Genomic DNA, 10733 nt, shown 5'->3' with positions numbered 1-10733 from the left:
AACATCAAATAAGATGCATGCAAGCATCTGAAAAATTACATGACATCGCAGATCACATCGCAGGTCATTACATTTGATACCAAAAGGGTTTGAATCCTATGATCATCACCATATGCAACAATTATAATTTTCAGATCTGAAAACTAACTGATTATGTCATGACATAGGTTGCTGATCATGCTAATCATGATTCTAAACTTTGTAATCTCATTAACAACGCAATTAGAATCATCATTTTATCACATAAAAATCAGCATTCAAAAATCAGCACCCCTGAAAAATCTGCATGCAGAAATTTTCAGCATGCATGATCAATCAATTTCAGATCTAATAAGCTTTTAGATATTTAATTCTTACCTTAATCTACGAAGCCTAGGCTCTGATACCACTGTTGGGAACCCGCCCATGCCGCTGATATTTCAAAAATTAAATCAGATGGCAGCGGAATCGGCATGCACGGGTTCGACGTTCATCGCATGAACGTTGTTTCGAGACCTTTCGTAATTAGGTAAGAATTAAAACTTTTAAAACTATTAGGAAGATCAAATCTTCACCTTGCGCGGGTAGATGATCACCGCAAATCTGAATTCGTGGTTTTGGAAGAGGGTTCGCTTGAAGCCGTTCAAACGTCCGGCCTCTACGGGTATCCACACGAAGCAGGATCCGATCCAAGCTCTCTATCTCACCGGGGTGCTAGCTCCCTTGCAGAGATAGCTTTGATGGCTGATGTCCTCCTTCTCAATCAACTCTTGATTGTGCTTAGAAGGAGGAAGAAGAAGGATGAAGAAGAGGAAGAAGATGATCCCCTACGCAGCCTTCTTTTGTTCCTTGCGTTGGATGAAGGAAGGGAAGGGAAGGAGGCCGCCAACACTTGGAGATCTTTTCCCTTGCTTGCGGCTGAAAACACCAAGGAAAAGAGAGGGCCACGGCTTGGAGGAAGAGAGGTTTCAATCCATAAGGGGGGCCGGCCCTAGTCCTCCTTTTAAAGGGAGTGGAGCTCCTAACAATTAGGAGCTCCATGACAACTTACCAAAGAAGAGGGCGCCGGCCCTAGCTCTTCATGTCGCCCTAGCCAAGTGAGAGGGGCTGATGTCCCTCTTACTTGGTTAACCTAATCCTCTTCCAAAGAGGATTAGGTGCCTCTCTCATGGTTTAATCCCAATCCAATTAGGATTAGCCAATTGGGTTCAATCTATGCTAGTCCTAATCCAATTAGGACTTGAATGAACCATGACTCAATTGAACTCTTCATCCTAATCCAATTAGGAGTCATGTTGATTCATTAGATTATTAATTAATTAGGACTTAAGAAATCCTAATCCAAATTAGGACATATTTAATTTTAGTCCTAATCCAATTAGGACTCTATTTGAATCCGAAGTCCTAATCCGATTAGGACTCTAGGAATCCTACTCCAAGTAGGAATCCGATTTTAATTCAAAATTCCTAATCTCATTAGGATTGTAGGAATCCTATTCCAAGTAGGAATCCCAGTCCTACTCCAACTAGGATTCCCAGTCCTAATCCAATTAGGACTCTAGGAATCCTACCCGAAGTAGGATTTGTTTTAAGTCCAATTAATTAATTCCCTTTGTTCCTTCTTCAGCTTCTTATCAATCGAATTGATTACTTGTGATTCATAATCACTTTTCAACCATCGGATCGGTCAATACTTCTAGTGTGTGTGACCCCATAGGTTCTACTCTGACTGGTAGTGAGATATATTGCGATCTCTATCACAATATCATTGAAAACTCCTTTCAATGGGTTGGAACGGTTCCAACTCAACTCATTAGGGTTTATCGATCATCGAGATAATCCCTGTGAGTCTCACCATCCACCAGTGACACCTAGCAGCATGTAGTGGCTACCCAGCAGAATGGAATGATGAACCTCTAGGTGCAGTTATCATGTGATACAGTCCTACTATCGTGGATCCCTACAGGACGGAGGTCATGGACAACTCGTCAAACCCCATCGTCTGTCATATGTCAAGATTTATTCGACTTGAGTTCGATAGTGGAAAACTCTTTTTCCACTTTATATTACTGCCCTGGCCAAGGTCTTAGAACTCAGTCTAACAAATCACATAGGATCACTCCTCTTCTATCAAGGTCGATAGATTCCTTATAGGCGCATACCCTACTCCTACAGTGAACTTACTGCAGCCAATCTACACTGCATGGACCCATATGGCTAGAGACCATGTATGTGTGCAGTCAAACTACAATAACCTCACTGTGAGTAGCCGAAGCACCGCAGGTCAAAGGACCAGTCACACTACTGCAACATCAAGCAAGTCACTGACGAGTGGATAGACATCCAAGTGACTTCTTGTCTTGGTCACGCTCAGTACCCTTGTTCTCTAACAAGCACCTGCACTATCACTTCAGTGTCCCTACACTGTAGACTCAAGTCTCGTCCATCCAGAAGGAAAGTGATCTGTGCACTGATCGGATCGATCACCGTCCTCGTGATGATCCATTGATCAGGAGCATTTAGAAATTAATCACCAATGATACATGGCTCAAATTCTCAACTCTTGAGAAAATGTATCATCATCTTATTAATTTCTTGGACGATTCATAGACACATAAATAATATGAATGAAAAGATGCCTTTTATTTATTCAATAATAAACAGTCAAGTACAAAATTATGTCCCTAGAATCAACAATGTGTCAGCCAAATTGGCTTCTAGGGCATACATCTAACAGGATGGTCCTCATATCATAGTAGCCGAGCATAAATATGGATTGTTAGAGGAACTATAGATGATATGCGCATCAAAGCAAATAGTGTAAGCCTCTAACTATTTGTAGCAAGGTAGTGGTATATAAAATAGTCAGAATATCACAGTCAATAGTATCAGAGCATGTAGAATTGGGAATGAACTTATCAGAGCATTATCATTCAAATTGGGAATGTACTTAAGTATTTGAGTGTAATCATTCCTGTACAATGGTGTCCAAGTAAATAGCTTTGTATATGACATGAATGCACATTGGTTAATGGTATCAAGGTAAGTGTGCATGTTGGTCCATAGTATCTGAGAAAAAATTAGAGCAAAAATGTACAAGTCAAAAATATTAAAGTGGCAAACATATGCACATCAATAGTGTGCATCCATCAAAGCATAAATTAGTAGTATCAAAGTACCGACTAGAGTAACAAATCAAAAATATAAAAGTGGCAAATATATGCACATCAATAGTATGTTAGGATCTGTCACATGCCGCTGAAAATTCAAAAAAATTTCAGATACGCAGCAGAAAGACATGTGCATATACCGTTCATCGCATGAATTTATTTTAAAACCATTTATAGATAGATTAGGATTAAATTCTATTAAATCATTTTAAAATCATGATTAAGAAGATCAGATCTTCACCTTGTGCGGGTAGATGGTCTCCGCAAATCTAATTTACGTGGTATTTGATGAAGGTTCAGTGGAAGCCGCACACGCGTCCGGCCTCTACAGGTATCCACACGAAGTAATGAGTCGATCAAAGCCTTTGGATCTCCTCGGGGTGCTAGCTCCCTTGCAGAGAAGGCTATTGATGGCTGAAGTCCTCTCCTTTGAATCAACCTTTGATTGGCTTGAGAGGAGGAAGAAGAAGGAAGAGCCAAGGAAGAAGAAAACAAGGCTTAATGCAGCCTTTTCTTTTCCTTGCGCTAGAACCAAAAGAAGAGGAGGAAGGAGATCACGCCACCCTTTGTTTTCTTTCCTTGTTCTTGCGGCTGAATGGAGGAATGGGAGAGGGGTCCCTTGCTGCCGAAATCCCCAATGAAAGCATGAGAGGAGGGGCCGAAATCCCCACCTCTTTTTGAAGTGCTAAGGGATAAAGATGAGCTCCTATTTTTTAGGAGCTCATCCTTATCTCCACTTCATGCCAACTAGGAGGGGCGTACGCCCCTCCTTTTTCTCCCACGCAAAGCCCAAAGGGAGGGGCATACGCCCCTCCCTCTTATCCAATTAGATCAGCCCCACTTAATCAAATTAAGTGGGGAGGATTGGGTTAAATGCTTGGGTCAAATCCTATTCAAAACAGAATTATGTAGACCCATTTCAATTTCCTCCAAATCCTAATCTAATTAGGATTTAATTGAACCATGACTCTATTGAACTCTTCAATCCTAATCTAATTAGAAGTCATTTAATTAATTAGATTAAAATTAAAATTAATTAGGATTTAAGAAAATTCTAATCTAATCAGGACTTGTTTAAATTTCAGCCCTAAGACAATTAGGACTTTAGAAATCCTACTCCAAGTAGGACTCTAATTTAATTTGAAATTCTAATCCAATTAGGACTCCAAAGATCCTACTCCAAGTAGGACTCGTAATCAAGTCCAATTAATTAAATCCAATTGCAATCCGATTGCAATTATTTCTTTTTCTAACCACTAACTCTTAGCGGGTTAACCAATTATCAATCTAATTGTCATATATGATTCTTAATCACAATTCAACCATCAGATCGGTCAATACTTCTAATGTGTGTGACCTCATAGGTTCTATTCTGACTGGTAGTGAGATATATTGCGATCTCTATCACAATATCATTAAAAACTCCTTTCAATGGGTTGAAATAATTCCAACTCACCAGGGATCATCGACCATCAAGATGATCCCTGTGAGTCTCACCATCCACTAGTGACACCTAGCAGTATGTAGTGGCTACCCAGCAGAATAGAATGATGAATCTCTAGGTGCAGTTATCATATGATACAGTCCTTCTATCGTGGATCCCTACAGACCGGAGGTCATTGATAACTCGTCAAACCCCATCGTTTGTCATATGTCTAGATTTATTCGACTTAAGTTTGAGAGTGGAAAACTCTTTCTCCACTGTATATACTGCTCTGGCCAAGATCTTAGAACTCAGTCTTATAAATCACATAAGATCACTCCTCATCTATCAAGGTCGATAGATTCCATGTAGGTGCATACCCTACTCCTACAGTAAACCTACTGCAGCCAATCTACACTACAAGGACCCATATGACTAGAGACCATGTATATGTGTAGTCAAACTACAATAACCTCACTGTGAGTAGCTGAATCACCGCAGGTCAAAGGACCAGTCATACTACTGCAATATCAAACAAGTCACTGACGAGTGGATAGACATCCAAGTGGCTTCTTGTCTTGATCACGCTCAGTACCCTTGTTCTCTAACAAGCACATGCACTATCACTTTAGTGTCTCTACACTATGGACTCGAGTCTCGTCCATCCATAAGGAAAGCGATCTGTGCACTGATCGGATCGATCACCGTCCTCGTGATGATCCATTGATCAGGAGCATTTAGAAATTAATCACCAATGATACATGGCTCAAATTCTCAACTCTTGAAAATATGTGTCATCATCTTATTAATTTCTTGGACGATTCATAGACACATAAACAATATGAATAAAAAGATGCCCTTTTATTATTCAATAATAATAAAGTCAAGTACAAATTTATGTCTCAGAATTAATAATGTGTTCGCCAGATTGGCTTCTAGGGCATACATCTAACATAGTATGCATCTATTAGAGTATAAATCAATAGTATCAGAGCACTGATCAGAGCAACAAAGAGTGTCGAGCATCAAAGTGTATCAGAGCAACAAAGAGTATCAAGCATCAAAGTGTCTACTTCTACTTGTGCTTATACTACATGTATTTTCTCCCCCGTTTTGGCATCATCAAGCAAAATACATAGCATAAGGAGGTGTATAAGAGATAGATACCTTAAAGTGGAACATAGTATGAGAGCAAAAACACAATATAGCACAAAGTCACAAAGATACACATATAACTCTGAAATACATAAGTCCAAAATGCATGAAAGCTCATCAAAGTCCAAAATACATAAAGAGATACATAAGAACCAAATCTAGAGACAAGAGAAGCTTTAATCCTCATTCGATGAAGAAGATATTTCAGATGAAGAGGAATTTAATCCAAAATGCTTAAGGTGGGAAGGATGTAACATGTTTTTACGAAGTTCTGTATAAGAGGAGTCGACCCTAGGTACAAGGAGCTGGCCCCAAAGACTTAGACAGAAGACTTCATTTTTGAAGAAATTCAGAACTGCACCCCAGAAGCACACAAGTCGACCCCGACACAATAAAATAGACTAGCACGCTTTCACGAGTTGACCACTAGACCAACCAAGTCAACCCTAGAATAGTCATTGGATAAAGATAGAAAAGAGTGAAAAATAATCCTTCTATGAGTCAACCCAAGAAGATCATGAGTCGACCCCTGCCAAGCATGAGTCGACCCTAGAATAAGTCGAGCCGACCCTACAATAGTCACAAACAAAAGATAGAGAACAGTAAAAAATAGCCCCTCCACAAGTTGACCCAAGCAGATTACAAGTCAACTCCTACCAAGCACGAGTCGATCCTAGGATAAGCCAAGTTGACTGCAGAATGGCTGCAGAAAAATGTAGCACAATAAAAATGAGCACTTTCTCGAGTCAACCTTTGAAAACCATGAGTCCACCCATGAAAAAGTCAAGTCGACCCCTCTACATCTGACAACAATGGCTAGTTTTTTTTGCAAATTTAGAATGATTCTATTCACTCCTAATGGCTATTTCAGCCTCTCCAACAACTATAAATGGTTTTCCAATGATTCTTCAAGGTATAAATGTATTAGAACACCCAAGGAATCAAAAGGAAGGAAGAGTGAATTCAGTAAAAGAAGAAAAAAAGGAGCATTGAGAGCTTTAAACATCACATCATCCATACCACAAAAGCATTAAGCGTAGAGTGAAATACAACCATTCTGTGAGTCAACCCAAGAAGATCATGAATCAACCCTGTTGCCCAAAGTGACAAGCCAAGAGGGGGGGGGGGGGTGAATTGGTTCTTCTAAATTTTTGGTTTTCTAATTGAATTGTTAGGAGATTGAATCGCTTAGTTAATACTAATTAAGTGCGTGTAATGGAAATAGAAAGACACACAAAGCAAACACACAAGAAGTATAGTGCTTCGGTGCTCTCCTAAGCACCTACATCCATTCCCCAAGCGTCCCCTTGGAAATTCACTATAATCCCATGGATTACAGTTGGATTGTTTTCCGGGCTCACAATCCAAAAATCTTTACACTTTGGTTTTTTGGGATCATCAAAAATCTATGTTGGTTTTACGGGCTCACCAACAAACCTTCACCGTTGGTTTTACGGGCTCACCAACAAACCTACACCGTTGGTTTTTCGGGCTCACCAACAAACCTTACAAAGTGATTAAGAAGAAGAAAGTTGAAACTCCTAGATGAGCAAGTATAACAATTATAAATTACAAAGAAGAGTTGAGAATATAGTTATTGCTTTGATAAGACTTTTCTCTTCTTTATCAAGATTGCTTCACTCTTCAAGGGTTGGTGAAGCTCATAATGTCTCAGAATCTGCTCTACCACTTTCTTTTGGCTCTTTGAATAAAGCACTTGAATGAAGGATGCTAGGGCTTTGTCTTTCTTGAATAAGCTTTGATCTTTTTGCAAAAGTTTCTTTTCTCTGATGAATAGTATCATTTTAAATACTTTCCCTCATCTATTGGTCACTACCTATTGGTTAGATTTGAAAAATTAGGCGTTAATAGCTGTTGGGAGGTCAAAAAGTACTTCTGCACAACTAGCCGTTATGCCCTTGCCCGTGCTGGGGTCGACCCAAACTTTACTGTGGTCGACTCAACTTACTGTGTGTTGGGCTTGGGGTCGACTCAACTTTCTCTGGGGTCGACCCAACCTTCACTGGGGTCGACCCCTGCTACAATGGGGTCGGCCTTCTCAGGAACCACAGAAACTTGCATTTTCAGCTTCTTTCACTGGGGTCGACTCAATCTTTTTTGGGGTCGACTCAAGCTACAGTGGGGTCGACTCAAGTTTCATTGGGGTCGACTATCTCAGAAATTCTAGAGACATGGTTTTTGAGCATATATCCTTGGGGTCGGCTCATGTTCACTTGGGGTCGGCTCCATTGGGGTCGACTCAGGTATTTCTGGGGTCGGCTCAAGGAAGCTTAAGGTCGGCCCTCTCAGTAAATTCTAAAAAGTTATTTTCTTGAGGCTTGAAGCTGAGGTCGACTCAAGGTTCTTTGGGGTCGGCTCCACTCCTGGGGTCGACTCAAGCATACATGGGGTCGACTCCACTTACTGTTCATCAGTGCTATTTTTGCAGGGGTGTATCAGATGATTTTATGATGTGCCAAGGTCGACTCCACTTATGTTGGGATCGACTCATTCCACACTTTGCTGCATCTTAAGGTTAGAGGAATCCATATAATCAATGAAATATATTTCAAGCAATTTTGAGTGTATGCCATGGTAGTGCTACATCTCTTAATCAATGAAAATCACTGTTTTCCCTTTAAAAGTATATTTCCCTTGAAACCTTGCTGAATTTGTTAGAAATATGCCCTAGAAGCCAATTTGGCTGACGCATTATTTTGTTTTGGGACATAAATTTGTACTTGACCTAATAATGAATTTATTAGGATGGGCATTCTTTTCATTCATGTTCTTATGCGTCCATGAATCGTCCAAGGAATTAATAAGATGATGACGCATATTCTCAAGAGTTGAGAATTTGAGGCATGTGTCATTGGTGATTAATTTCTGAATTGCTCCTGATCGATGGATCCATCACGAGGGACGGTGATCGATCCGCTGAGATTAGTGCAAAGATCACTTAGTTAGATGGATGAGTCTTGAGTCCACAGTGTAGGGACACTGGAGTGATTGTGTAAGTACTTGTTAGAGAACAAGGGTACTGAGCGTGACCAAAGCAAGTAGTCACTTGGATGTCTATCCACTCGTCAGTGACTTACTTGATGCTGCAGTTGTATGACTGGTCCTTTGACCTGCAATGCCTCGGCTATTCACAGTGAGGTTGCTGTAATTTGACGAGCACATAAACATGGGCCCTATCCATTTGGGTCCTTGTGGTGCAGATTGGCTGCAGTAGGTTCATTGCAGGAGTAGGGGTGCATCTAGATGGAATCTATCGACCTTGATAGATTAGGAGAGATCCTATGTGATTTATGAGACTGAGTTCGTAAATCCTTGGCCAAGGTAGTTTTTGGAAAAAGAGTTTTCCAATCTCGAACTGGAGTCGAATAAATTTTACATATGACAGATGATGGGGTTTGACGAGTTATCCATGACCTCCATCCTGTTCGGATCCACGATAGAGGGACTGTATCATACGCTAACTACACCTAGAGGTTCATCTATTCTACTCTGCTGGGTTGCCACTACATGCTGCTAGGTGTCACTGGTGGATTGTGAGACTCAGAGGCATTCACTTGATGATCAGTGAACCCGAATGAGAAGAGTTGGAATTGTTCCAACCCATTGAAAGGAGTTTCAATGATATTGTGATAGGGATCACAACATATCTCACTACCAGACAGAATAGAACCTATGGGGTCACACACAATAGAGGATCTGATCGATCTAATGGTTGGATTGTGATTTGGAATCACAATAGTTTGTAATTGTCAATTTGATTGATAATTAGTTTAACTCACTAAGAGTTAGTGAGTTGAAGAAGGAATTAATTGTAATTGGATTGCAATTTGATTGAATCAATTGGACTTAATTAATTGGGCTCGATCTTATATGATAAGGTTCAAGAGTCCTACTTGGAGTAGGACACCTAGAGTTCTAATTAGATTAGGACTTCAAATTATTAGAGTCTTACTTGGAGTAGGATTGCTAAAGTTCTAATTGGATTAGGACTAAAATTATAAAAGTCCTAATTGGATTAGGACTAAAATTATATGAGTCCTAATTGGATTAGGATTCCTAGAGTCCTAATTAATTTTGGTCCAATAGATAAAGATGACTCCTAATTAGATTAGGATTCATGTGAATCAAATAGGGAGACTAATTGGGTTCTACTTAGATTAAGATTCAATGAACCAAGGGCCACCTAATTCCTAATTTGATTAGGATTAGAAGGGAGGGGCAAGAGCCCCTCCCTTCCTCGGATGCTCCTGGGATCCGCATCCCGGATGACCGGGATGCGCGACCCGGATGGACGGGACTCGCGTCCCGGATGCCCGGGACGCGAGACCCGTTTTGGCCAAACATTGGTGCGGCTCCTCCTAACTTCTAGGAGGAGTCCACACCTAGGGCTTCAAAGAAAAAGAATAAAAAAGGGGGCAGCCCCCTTTGGGATAATTCTTGGTGGTTCTTTTTAGGCGAGCGGTCTCCATCTCTCCCTCTCTTCCTTCTTCCATCCGCAAGGTAAAAGAGGAGCAGCAAGGATGTTTGATTCTTCCTCCTCTTCATCAGATGCATGGAAGAAAACAAAGAGAGAAAGGTGTTTCTCTCTTCCTCCTTCTTCTTCCATGGTAAAGAAAAGAAAAGAAAGCGTTTCTTCCTTCTCCTTCTTTCTCCTCTTGGAAACAATCAAGAGTTGATTGCTTAGAGAAGTTCCAACCATCAAAAGGGATCTCTGCAAGGGAGCTAGCACCCCGGTGAGATCGCAACCTCGATCAATCCAGATCTTCGTGTGGATACCCGTAGAGGCCGGACACTTGTGCGGCTTCAAGCGAACCTGATTTCCACGATCATCAAATAGCGGTGAAGATCTACCCGCTCAAAGGTAAAGATTTGATCTTTATAATTTTAATTGTAGATCTGAAAATTAATCAAGTAATTAATTTTAATCCTTTCCTTCAGATTTCATGATCTTCTGAGTTAGAGAACTCAGAATTTTTTGAAATCTA

Source organism: Phoenix dactylifera, chromosome 2, assembly GCF_009389715.1.
Source record: "Phoenix dactylifera cultivar Barhee BC4 chromosome 2, palm_55x_up_171113_PBpolish2nd_filt_p, whole genome shotgun sequence".
Lineage (NCBI taxonomy): Eukaryota > Viridiplantae > Streptophyta > Magnoliopsida > Arecales > Arecaceae > Phoenix > Phoenix dactylifera.
The sequence above is the reverse complement of the archived record's forward strand: the minus strand, read 5'-3'. Positions refer to the sequence as shown.